The following is a 12841-nucleotide window of genomic DNA, read 5'->3' on the forward strand; positions in this document are numbered from 1 at the left end:
GACTCTTTCTCTGATGATTAGACACCCACTTGGAAAGAGGCAAACCAGGCTCCAGTGACTACTTGGCAGAAAAGGGGACAAAGCACTCCAGCAGGGGGGCCTGGCAGTCTTCAGTTTATGTTACCGAAATCTCTGTGCCAAGAGGTCTCAGCGTGACAGCCTGTAACCGGCCGGCTTCTACCGAAACCAGGGGAGCTCTGCTCACAGGCACTGGCTGAGGGTCTGTCCCCCCAGTTATTTATGTTTGCTGTGATATGGTAACGATATGGTACATTCCCCTACCGTCCCATTGCCTTACATTGATCTCTCAGATGTTGTGAAAGATGATGAAAGTAGCAAGATGAAAGAAAAAGGAAAAGCTCAAAACAAGCTTACATTAAATATTCATAACTGGTAGTAATTACAAACAGAAAATAGGAAATAAAGCAGTAGTGATTATGCAGTGTCCAAATCATCTATCTGCAGCTCCGTCCAGGAATTTTTCTCTATAGATTTCTGTTGCTGGAGGGGGAAAGTGAGCCAGTCTTTTTCGCCTGTATCTTTGGTCAGACTTTGCTACTTTATTTATCTGATACATAAAACGTAGGCTAGTGTGATGAGTTGCGAGTAAAAGTAAGGCCTATGCCTTATTTCTACTCTCCGCTAAAACCTGTAATGAAACTGTCTCCAGTAAAAACAAGATGGCATCTCAACTGCGCAAAACTTTTAGATTTCAACAGCTAAACTGTTGTGTCTGTCACTTCAGATGCTAAATGTCTTCTTTTGTGCGTTCGTAAAGGGAACTGACTTTTTTTTGTTGTTTTTAAATTATTCTTTCATTCTTATAGATTACATTTTTTTATGTTATTTCTGCTTATTATGATAACTCAAGTGATTCTGATTGGCCATTGTTAAGTCTGCTAACCAAAATCTTTTTAGAAAGCACATGTTTAAAAGGTTGCTTTTCAAATGTAAGATGACAGCAAACTAACAACTTTATCTGAAGGCTTCTTACACATGTAAAGCTTATATCTATTTCATGTAAAAAGTGATGAACACGTTGACTTTCTGGGAATTACCATTTTTTCAGCTACATAAAATCACGTTTATTCCATTCTGTCGATGCTTCTGTGGTGTAAAAGCCGGTGTTGCTTAACCGATGTTAAATACCAACGCATGTAGAAGAATCACAAAATATGTCCCAGGATATTCTTACGGGTTAAGATATGCAGAACTGCTGGATTTGAATCTCATCTCAGTGCTAGAAAGCAAGGTGTTCAGTCAGATCAAGGGTGAAAAAGTTTGTTGAACTCCAGTATTAGTTTTCTGAGCCGTAATAGTCCTCTCAAATTACAGAAAATCACAGATAATTCACCATGTTACTACTTTGAATCTTTTTAATGTTCCCATGAAGAACTACTTTGAATCTCTTTAATGTTCCCATGAAGAAGCCTCCCCCTCTGATACGAAACATCAGTTCATAGAAAAAAGCATGAATTTTACTTCCATGGTGAACTTGTCAGTTTTTGCCATCTGAGCACTCCACTCAGCTTTGGAGACCACAGTAGCCTTGTTAGGTTTCTAAGGCGCCCTAATTACATACATTTGAGATTGCAGAATGCTTTAATTTAAGCCAGCACACAATCAGATGCTGTGCTTTCAGAAATATTCAGAAACATCATCTGCCAGGATCAAGAGTAATTGAACTGATATCTACTGGGTTTTATCTGCAGCTTTGCTGCATAATTTTTCATTTTCTTTAGAAGGCTTTAACACAAAGAGAGAACATGCCTAGAGTCCCACAGAGGTGTTTTGACATTAGGCTTAATAAAGCATGAAGAACTTATTAATAAATAATGTTCTGCTAGGTTAACAAATAAAGCTGAATGCATTCGCGAGACCCAGAAGTAAATCACATCATGCATGCAGCCAAATAACTTGTTAAAATGATTGCAATGGTCCCATTTCTTCAGTGTGTTTGGCACAGCCCAACACAACATTGCACAAATAAAAACCACTGCAGCATATATGCATGCACCTTCAATTATAATGTTACCTGTCAATTTTTATTTGCACTCTGTGGGCTTGAGGGGTTTGTAAACAAGCATTCATGACAGTGACAAAGAGATATTTATATATTGTTAAGCTTTGCTGAGAGAGCACTGCTGTCTGGAGTTTCAAAGGAAAAGACCTCTTGTATTCATTGAGTTATGCATCTTCCCATTCCTGTGTCAAAGCTACAAGCTTGATACATTTTACTGCAGACACATTTGAGTTACAGCTTTCAAGGCTGTGTCAATATTTCCATATGTCCTTATTTTCCAAGGTTAAACATTCTGGCAAGTTTTGAATCAAGGTCTGAGGAGAGCTTCTAGCTGCCTGGGGTCAATGACACAACTCCCGTCAGCTTCAGCTACACTAGTATTTCATGTAGAATCCAGAGTAGGATTGTGGCAACATTAGGATCTGGATTCAATCTCCATCGTGGTGACTTTCTCAGTTAAGTGCCTAAGTTGGGAGCTAAGTCACCTTAAACTCTCCCTATAATCAATGCCAAGAGATGAACGTTTCCAGAATGTGATTCAGATCTGGGCTGCTGATTACAGAATCAGCTTAAAATGAGCAAGTTCTCAATTTAGAGACTTCTGCTATGTGCTTATGCTTCTAGGCAGGAAAACTCCTCAGTCCCTCCAATGAGGCCAAGGAACAGATTGTACAATTCAAGTTTGGGCCTGTGAGATCTACACAGTTTGTCAGGAAAAAAAAAAAAAGGAAAATGTTTCCTTATTTTATTTTTAGCTTATATTTGAGATATAGTCATATTCTAAATAAAGGAGTCATGATATTCAGAAACAGGGACAAAGAATCCAAATGCATGTCTTCAAGTCTCCACCACAGTTTCTATAAGCACAGAAACGCTACATTCCTCTATGTTAGTTCACTGTCATTTGTAAGTAATGCAACTATCTTGGAATAAATATTGATTAAAAAAATAGTATTTCATGTCATCTATTTACTGAAAACCTAAATTCTAGTATATTTAGAGTGCTTATAAGAATGAGATTATTTTTCACACCTGACTGAGCTGCCAAGTTCCAAGAGTTACTGTGAATAAGAGGATTGGATGAAGCTATAATATCTTCTGAAAATGACTTAAAATCTCTGCTATATTTGATGAAAGAAATAGCTATTTAGGTGGGGCAAACACATCTTTCCCTTTTTTTTTTTTAAGAGAATGTGTTAAGAAAATAGACTTCAGATCCATGCCATTTTTACAACATGAAATTGAGAAGAACCAAACCTTTTCATCTGAGCCACAAATGGGGTGATTTTCATATGACATTTTGAATTTTGCAAAACAGAACAAAAGTAGAAAAAATTTTTTTTGAACATCCACAGATTTAAGCTGTTCAGGGATCTGAAGCGTTAAATAAGCATCTGTGATATGGGACAGTAAATAGAGGTGGATAAAGTGCATGGCCCATTTATTTTTCATGTTTTTCTTCCATTTACTGTTGAACATCATTTCTATCTATGATAACATAAGAATACAAATTCATGAGCACAGGTCAGTGAAAATTGAAACAGTAAAGTATTTTAGTGAATACACTTTCCATATGTTATCCTATGGCTTCACAATCTCTGCTGACTTGGTGTTGGGAAGAAAACTTGATGTCGCTGACCTCTGAAAGTGAGAGAGATGTAAATTTTAGACGCCAGTCTCTGTTCCCTTTTTTTCCTTAAGTAAAGCCTAAGTACTTAAACTAGGAAGAACTTGGCCATGTTCTCAGGTGAGAAGCACAGGATTGCTGAGAAATTTTCAGTGTCTGGTCAATGCAGAACACAAGTTTTTGGAGGTACCTGGCTTGTGAGATCTGAACTGCCTGTGGAACATGAGAGTTAGCTGAATACACAGCACAGCCAATACAGCAATGTTTCTGGGTTGCGTGATCACAGGATTTGGAGTGACAATCTTGCAAGCTAAGATACTTGTGAATCCTCAAATACTAAATGGTCACTAAAGATTTTTTTTTTTTTTTTTTGTAATTACACTGGTAGGTTTCTGTATCCAAATTCTGCTTGCGTTATATTTCAGCTATTTACCTGCTTCTAGGACCATGCCAATAATCCAGAAACGTATATAAGGACATTGACTTTTGTTCTTAAGGACATAATTTAGGAATAACTTAGTATTACATGACATTGGACAGCAAAATTGCATCAGAAAGTTCTACCCATTGTATGCATTTATATAGTTTTAGAAGGCTACATCTACAAGATGTTAAAAAACCAAATATCCAGTATTTGTTTATGGTAAGCCTTATGACTATATGAAGGTGCAGCTGACACTTTCAGACAAGCTGCAACAGATACTCACGTAGCAATATGTGTATATTACCATGTGATAGAATCACACAACACATACAGCTGTAAAAGGAAATGCTTTATGGAAAGAAAATACTATTGCTACCTCATTTCCATGCACATTAATCTGCAAGGAGAAGAAATTCAGAGAATCATATTTGTGCCATAAAATATAAAAGTCGGCTAGAACAATCAATCAAAAATAGTAAGAAAAAGAAAGCTATTTTAATTTTTTGTTTCCTTTTGCATTACTAATTAAAAAGAAACTTGCGATTAAATTTTTGTAAACAATGTGTACATAGTTTTGGTATATTTGAAATATTAAAAGGTATTTGAAGCACTATGCAGTAGCTGTTAAAGCAGGGATCACTTTGTCAGGCCCACCAAGAGAGTAGCTTTCTTCATCTCAATCAAGATACCAGCATATTAATAAAGGAGGGAAAATGCTACCCTCTATCAGAACAATGAGGAAGGACACAGAAAGCATTTGGTATCTTATAGTATACAGATCTTGCAGCTGAATTTGTAAATCTATTTTAGGGAAGGAAGGAGGATTTAGGCTTCAAAGTAACAGTTAAAAATGTAGAAAAAACCACCAACCAAACCAAGAACCATAAATTCCCCTAGGAACCAAGTGTTTTTAAGGCAGTATTTCCCGTGAGTATCCTAGCAGATCAAAGCACGTCAGCTCTCATTATACCCCCTCGAGACCAAAACATTCACACCCCACCTTCTGGCTTGCAAAGACTGCAGAAGGCAGAGGCTGACCAGGGAAGTGTTTTGGGGTGCTTACTGCCCTTGGCTCTGCTGGGACTCCCTGCAGTGACAGCGTGGTTTTTTGGGCGATGACACAAGTAGACCCCGAAGGGGATTAGTTGGCCATTCATTCCTCAGGGGAGCTGCGTTACACAAACAGTCAAGGAAAAGAAGTTCCCAGATTTCTGGAGCAGTCCCCTGTGCCCTTTTAGCTGGTCAGACTGCAGTCAGGATTTATGATTATACCTTATGATTCGAGTACTGAAACGGGAGAAATTCTGCATTGTTTCCATGCCTTCTCTAACAAGCTCTGTCTTTTAAGTACCCCTCTAGGAATATACACACAATTTGGAAAAACAAATGCTTTATTCATGATAGCAATAAGTACAGCATGGCTGTACACATACCAATTGAATAGTAGTTTTGCATTTTTTATTTTATTCCTCCCAATAACTACATGTTCCTACAAGTGCCTCACAAATGTGCACTGAGTTTTCTACACAGCTTTTAATGGAGAACATTTTAAATAGTTTTCATAAAGTGAATGAAGCTGTGATAAGCAACACAGCTGGTGAGCCAGTGAAGAGACTACAAGGAAGGAATTACCAGGAGGAAAATGTTCTAGGAATGTATTTTCCTTATGAGGCCCAAAGATTAACCAATTAAGATTAGTGCTCCAGTTCACATATGCAAAATGTATATATGGAAAATAAACAGGGTGACTCGAATAGTGTCTGAAAACATCTTTGCTTGACAGAAATTTCTCTGACAAGTCTCTACCAAAAATCAAAATCATGCAATCACCAGTAAAAAAGGCAAAAAGCTAATGACCTTTATTATTGTTTTTCTCTTGCTTACTCTTGATTGTGAACTGGAGGAAACACAAGAGAAATATTTAGAGGAGCATGTCTTACTTGGGTCATGTTGTGACCTCAGAAAATCCAGGGGGATAAACATGCACACTGCAGGTAGCTGCTTACACCAACAAAATCCTCACCAGTGAGACCTCAGGGTGCCTTTTTTCTCCTCCCTGTTGAGGGAACTGAATAAAGCAAAGATAATGTTGCCAGGGAGAAGGTTCAATATTTTGACAGTGAATACCAACAGTTTTACAGTTATTTCTCCTCCATAAAGATGCTTGTAACTTTTCACTAATGTGTGGGACCAGACTCGAAGACCTGTTCCATCCTGAAATTAGACTCCAGCTTCCCCAAGAGTATTGTGCGCGGCTTCTACAACTGTGTGGTTTCATGGGGTGTTATTTGCTTGCAGCTTTCACGTATGATTTCACCTCTACTTGCCAGTTATTCATTTCGATAGGCTACTACTGTTGTGTCCTGGCACTTCACAGATGAAGGATGTTTGTATGACCACCTAGAGCTTAAATCACCTGTCTTTCACCTGTCTCCTACCAAGAGTAGAAGGCTTGATTTTAGCAGATGTACAGAACTTCTGAAAGTCAAATTCTTTGTTGAAAGGACTCTGCAGTGTGTACAGACCCTAAGAGCTCACTGCATAACCTGAATAGATGCATTACGCCTTCTTTGCTCAGAAAGTTTTAAACTGTTTCTTGTAGAAGCTGTCCATTTGTGGAAAATGAAAAAGTAATCACGGATATTAAGAGATCCAAAACGATATTACTTTTGAGAACAAGGTTAATGCTTTCTATCCAAAATGCAAATAGACTGCGAGCCTCAGAGACACTGTGGTTCAGGAACAATGTTCTCTTATTGTGAAGAGTGAAACAGCCCTGGATACAATGAGTTAGATCAACCTCTTACAAAGTATGCAGAGATCACTGCTGCTAGGCCTTTGTCTTGGAGGCATGAAAGGGTTTTCTAGATGTTGTTATTTTTGCTGCCTCATTTTCTAAGCTCAGTGAAAAGCTAAGAAAGACTGACAAAAAACCCTATGTTGCAGACGCTTTTAATTGGAGTGGGAAGAGTTCTTGGTTCATTCTCTGGGGCCACAGCTGAACAACATGCATATCCCCGCCTTTTTCCAAGGATGTGAACAGTCTTATTGCAAACTAATGCTTAAAGGCATGCGCCTAGGAATCTTGCTCAACTGGCTGTCTGGATCATTTCTGTCTTTCAACCAGCATTGTCTGGATCTCACCCAAGTTCAATCTCAGCCAGATGCTATTCTCCAGGAGGCACTTTCCTCTAGGCAGTGCAACATCTTTGTGATGGCTCTGGTTGCATCTGTGGAAAATGAGATATTCACTTGGGTGTCATCTGCAAAGCCTATAGCAGCTTAGCTGCTCTCTGAACAGTCTTCTGGAAGTATTGGAAAGGGATGTAGGGAAAGGATTTATAGCCCTATGGCCAAACTGCAGGTGCAGGATATTGGGAAGGAAAAACGATTTTACCAGTGTTGGTTTTGGGTCTTATTGAAACCAGGTTTTGTGTCTGCAAGGTATACAAGATTGGGATATATTCACTTAGGATTTAAAGGGAGAAGAAAGATAAATAATTCCTTATCAATATCTGAAATTAAAAAGTCCTTGCAAATTAATACAACCACAGGAAGCTGGATTAATGATACCAGCAAATGGAAACATGGTGCACAATATAAAACTCTCTGGATAAAACAGATAGAATAAAGACTATTGTTTCTTACTGCAATATATTTTGGCCACTGTGTATTTTACATTTAATTTTACAGTGCAGAAGACATTACTGAAAGAACAGCTTTACTTGATAATTTTCTTGTTTGGTAGAGCTTATGTCTTAAAAAGGTTTATGTACTAAATTTACATTTTTCTACACTGATTATTTCTTACTCCAGTCTCTTCTTCCTCATTCTTAACCTCTTTAAAAAGAAATGATATAAAATAGGACTTCTTTTTGACAGTTTTAGTCAGAAAACCTTACTTTCCCTGCCAATTTTCATGCTCTACAAGCTTTGCCATCATAAACCACTTTGCATGTATTAAGAAGGAGTATTATATTAGATGAGGCAATTTAAGTGTATCCCATTTCACTTGGTGAAACTAAGCAGCTTTGCATTATAACTAAGTTGAGCTAATGAGAATATGCTTGAAGCGTGTGTTACCTGGAACTGAAGTTAGCTAGTCATTCAATACTGCAACCTGTGAGTTTGCAAAACGATGGCAGGAATCCTGCTGTGAGGGAGATAGGAAAATTATTATAATCTGCATTCCTAAATTGAATGAATATTTTGCTCAGCAGAGGCCTCTTGACTGCAAATAGTCTGAAATTACATCCTGCTGTTTAAAATGCTTTTTTTTCAAAGTGAGTAAAAATACCCACATTTTCTTAAATCAAATATTTTTTCAATCTTATGTGAGTAAAATTATTGAGAAAGGGAAAGTCATATATCCTTCATTTCCTCTTGCAAAACTGTATGATATTCAAATTTTTGATAGCAAGGACAAAGTGTCTAGAGTTCATGGTTTTATATTTTGATCTTAATTATTTGATTGATAAAGCTTATCATCATATCTCCCTCATCACTTTATTACTGAAACAAATTCCATGTTTATAAGTTTCTTATTTTGTACAAAAGGAAATTGTAATATAGATATTTCATCAAAGTCATCTGATAGGTGTGATGCTTGACACACTAGTAAGCTAAAACACATACGCAAAGTATACAGAAAAGATTATACAAACACGAGCAAAAGACCATGAACTAGCAAGCACAGGCAATAAAGTTCCCCCACAACAGTAAAATGGAAAACATAACTTCGTTGATGCAAATTCTTTATCTCATTAAAGCCAGAAATGGTACCAAAAAAAGAAAGAAGAAAGGCCTGGGGATAAGTATTAGACGTCACCATAGTTGTCTGAACAATCATGTTCTACTGTGTAAAAGCAGCAAACACTGCAAGGATCGTTTGCATTGCATCCTACCTGAGAGTCCAAAGTGGAAGAGGGGGTGGCTCAGCTTATCCTCTTCAAATTCTCTGTCCTTTAAGTAGTGGCCAGTGAAAAGGTTAAAGATAAAGGAGAATGATGGAACAACTTGTACAGACTTGAGTGCTCCACAGGCAGAGTCAGAGGAGGCCACAGCTTTGCAACACTTGGCTGTGTGTATATTTGCAAGTTAAACAGACCAGGGCTAATTCTCTTGCCCAGAGAGACTGGGGTGGAGTCACCCAGTCTCGCCACCCCAAAACAAGGTGGCCGTACTCTTAGCTGCTTCCTGGAAAGTGTCCCTACCCCATGCTGCTCCCTGAACTACCCTGAACTACTTAGCTGCTCCCTGCTACCCTGGCATTGTGTGGGATTGTGGGGCAAAACCATGTAGGACATATGTGAACAGATGGGATGGATGAGCAGGAGCCAGGGATCAAACTAATGTCCAAGCACTGTTTTGCTGCTATAGATAGATGTATATAGTTTAGGTTTGCTAATAAGGCATAATGGTTGAGAGGAAGGTATGGTTACTCTTGTGTGAAAGATGGTTCTCAGGAGAGCCAGCAAATCAGGCAAAGGTGATGACAGGAGCAGCGACATGTCTGAAACACAACCCTTTTTTCTGGAATTTAAGGGACCTTATGCTGAGTTGCAGTCTTGTTGCTTTGGATTAGAATTCACAGCTCTAGCCTACTTCTGAAGTGGTGGATATATCTCTTCTGTTTTTCCTCCCCTCAAAATGTATCTGACAGAAGATATCTTTTTTTCCACACATTTGGCCAACCTCCCAAGCCTTGGAAGGGCAAGCTTCAGTCTTCCATGTCAGGGGACTCTCCTCCCAACCTCTGGGAGGCTACTGTAACCTCCAGGATTTAGTCTGTATGCTGTAGGCTTAGCAGAAAATCTCCAGGATCAATTTTAAGTCTAGGGTTATGCCAAACATTCCCACTTCATAAGCCATCATATCTTTTTTTTTTTTTACTTCTTCATTAAATGTGCAATGTTTCTTTTGACTTAACAAGCTAGGTACCCATTTCAGTATAACCATCATTTATTCATTTACATCAGGGTCATTTCTTACTTTTACCACCTAAGCTTCTGCAGGCCTTGTAGATAACTCTAGCTGCACTTGTGTTCTTGCAAAAGATAAAAGTTAGCCAGTAATATAATTCATCATGGAAAATTTGGACATGTGAAACTCCACTGGATTTGCAGACAGTCAAATAATTTAGCTCATTATTTTTGATTTGCACTGTTTAAATTAACATGTCCATTATCTATCAAAGAAAGTTTGTTCTCCAATCTGTCAAATAATGTTTGTAACATCTGTTGTAGCATAAACTACAAAATCCACAAAATTGAAGAATAAAGCATTTTTTTGCATAATTTTCCATCCAAATTTATATATTGGTATTAATATGTGCTTTAGTAGCAATACTGTAAGCAAAATGAAAGATACATAGGATCTTCCAGCATTACCTATCCTAATATAGCAAGGCTCTGTCAACGATTGTACTGAGTTTGCAGAACCCGTAATCCTATGCATTATATATAACAGTCCACACAAATACATATTACACAAATCCCCCAAGTCGAACTACAAACATGCATGCAGTGCAAGGAGGTGGAGTTCACAACACTTTTGACATTTGAACTCTGCAACAGTGTGAGATATTAATCCCTTAGTTCTGCATTTTGTATACACACGTGTATAAAAGATGTAATATTATAAAAAACAGTCTACACATTAAAGCTACAATATATGCCCTATATGAATTTTACTTTCTTGGAAAATATTTAGGTATTACAGTGAGGGCACCACACAGAACTAACATAGCTCTCCTCCATATGGAAATCTTTGCGAAATCTTTGCAAAATCTTGCAACTCCTCTAACCTTCTGCTGTATTTTTATATCCATGTTCTTGTTCCTACTGAACTCTATTACAAAAACTCTCAGTAACTTCAATAGAGCTTAGATGAAACAAAACTGTATTGTTACTTTTTTTTTTTTTCTCCTCTTCTCCTATCTGGAGTAGACATTTGGTGCCAATGGGGAAACAATTCCTTTTGATGAGGGATGATATTTTTGTCTTCTATTTACTTTATACAGGGAGTAGGCATTTAGAATGCAAACAGAAATGCTAGCTAGAGTAGCAGACAGAAAGAGATTGATTAGAAAGCTATTATTCAGATGATATCACTAGAATCCCTCCACAAAAATGAGAAAGCAGAACTTAATTCATGTAGTTCTAATTGCATCAAGTTTGAGCTCCATCTATTTTAGCCAATAGGTTTCCTGAAACCATTTTAATAGGTTGTGGAGATGTTTAATAAGAATGAATAGTATTTGGAAAGCCAATTATTAAAAAAAAATATGGCCAAATAAAAGAAGATGAGGTTGACAGAGTAAAACTGTAAAGAATTTTGCCCTCTCCTCCCCCAAGCCCAGATAGAGCAATAATCCTGAAGAATATTCTGCAGAAGATGAAAAACAGATGGCAATCGTAGAATAAAATCAAGGTTACTTGACTGTTCACTTTTCTTCTCTAATGCACGTACCATTATCCACATCATTATAAACATAACTTCTTTTTTTTACAATGTTATGATTGGTGCTGAAAATCCTGATGTATCTTCATGATCTTGCTACTTTCCTTGTCAGTTATGTGTCTGAGACATGACTTGATGTGCACATATGTCCACACATATTCCCCCACCTTTCTGAGCATGTATCTGTTTGCAGAATGGTTTCTTCTACATTTTCAACCATACCACAGAAAAACAATGATGTCAGTGGATTGTCCTGATCGAGGGTGATTTGAGGTGGCAGAGGTGGCAGAGAGGTGACAGACTAATATCCATAGATTATATAATATTTTAACAGAATTAAAGGGATAGACAAAGCATTTTATTAAAATCTCACAGATTCCAGGAAGTGGATAGCTGCTACTAGGAAGAAATTAATTTTTTCCGACATGTTGTGTATGTCTTTGGCATTCCCCTGAAGCCCACAAGCCGTGTAGAACAACTAAGCACACAGGTGGACAAACATCTACCTCCTTATCCCCACTAAATGTAACCAAGGACCATCTTGTGAACAGAGGCAAGTAGAATACTCTTCTTGTCCCCTTTTTACCAGTCATAAATCAGACAAGTGTGATTGCAATTGCATTAAACCCATGCTTAGAAGTAATACCACAAAAATGGCTAATGGCAATCAAGTTCAGAGCATGGGTAGAGCCTGCTCTTGTCAGCCAGCAAGTCATTTAGAAGACATTAAGTTGCACCAGCTCACTAAGTACATTTATTCTGTGGCAGTTAAAAGCATGACCTCAACTATATATGTGATGTCAATCACCATTTTATCCACCTGTGGCTATGTTTAAGCAACAAATTGAAACATAGTCTGCACTGGTAATGGTTAAATGAAACAGACTTGAAACTTCAGGATTTTAAGGAATACACTAACCTTTGTGTCCTTATGCACATCCAGAAAGTCCAGTACATCTACTTTTGATGAAGAACATTCAGGAAGAATTTAACTCATCTGTTCCAATGTTCAGTCTCAAGAAGTCTTTAGTGGTTACTGAAAAGACCAGTGAAGGGACAAAGCAACTCCATGTATGCAGATGGAAAGATCAGACATCTCTGCTGAAATGGTGTACAACTCACTGAGCCTGTAGGAAAAGAGAAGACACTAGTTGCATATTTGAAAAAGAAAACAATAAAAGAAACATTCAGTTTCCCTCTTGAAGACTGAAAAGAAACCTAGTGCAGTAGGGCCCCAGCGGTACTGCTTGCCAGCTCAAGTTTTTGAACATACTCAGTGTCTTGTAAACATTGGCAGCCTGGAATC

Source organism: Mycteria americana, chromosome 3 (genome assembly GCF_035582795.1).
Source record: "Mycteria americana isolate JAX WOST 10 ecotype Jacksonville Zoo and Gardens chromosome 3, USCA_MyAme_1.0, whole genome shotgun sequence".
NCBI lineage: Eukaryota > Metazoa > Chordata > Aves > Ciconiiformes > Ciconiidae > Mycteria > Mycteria americana.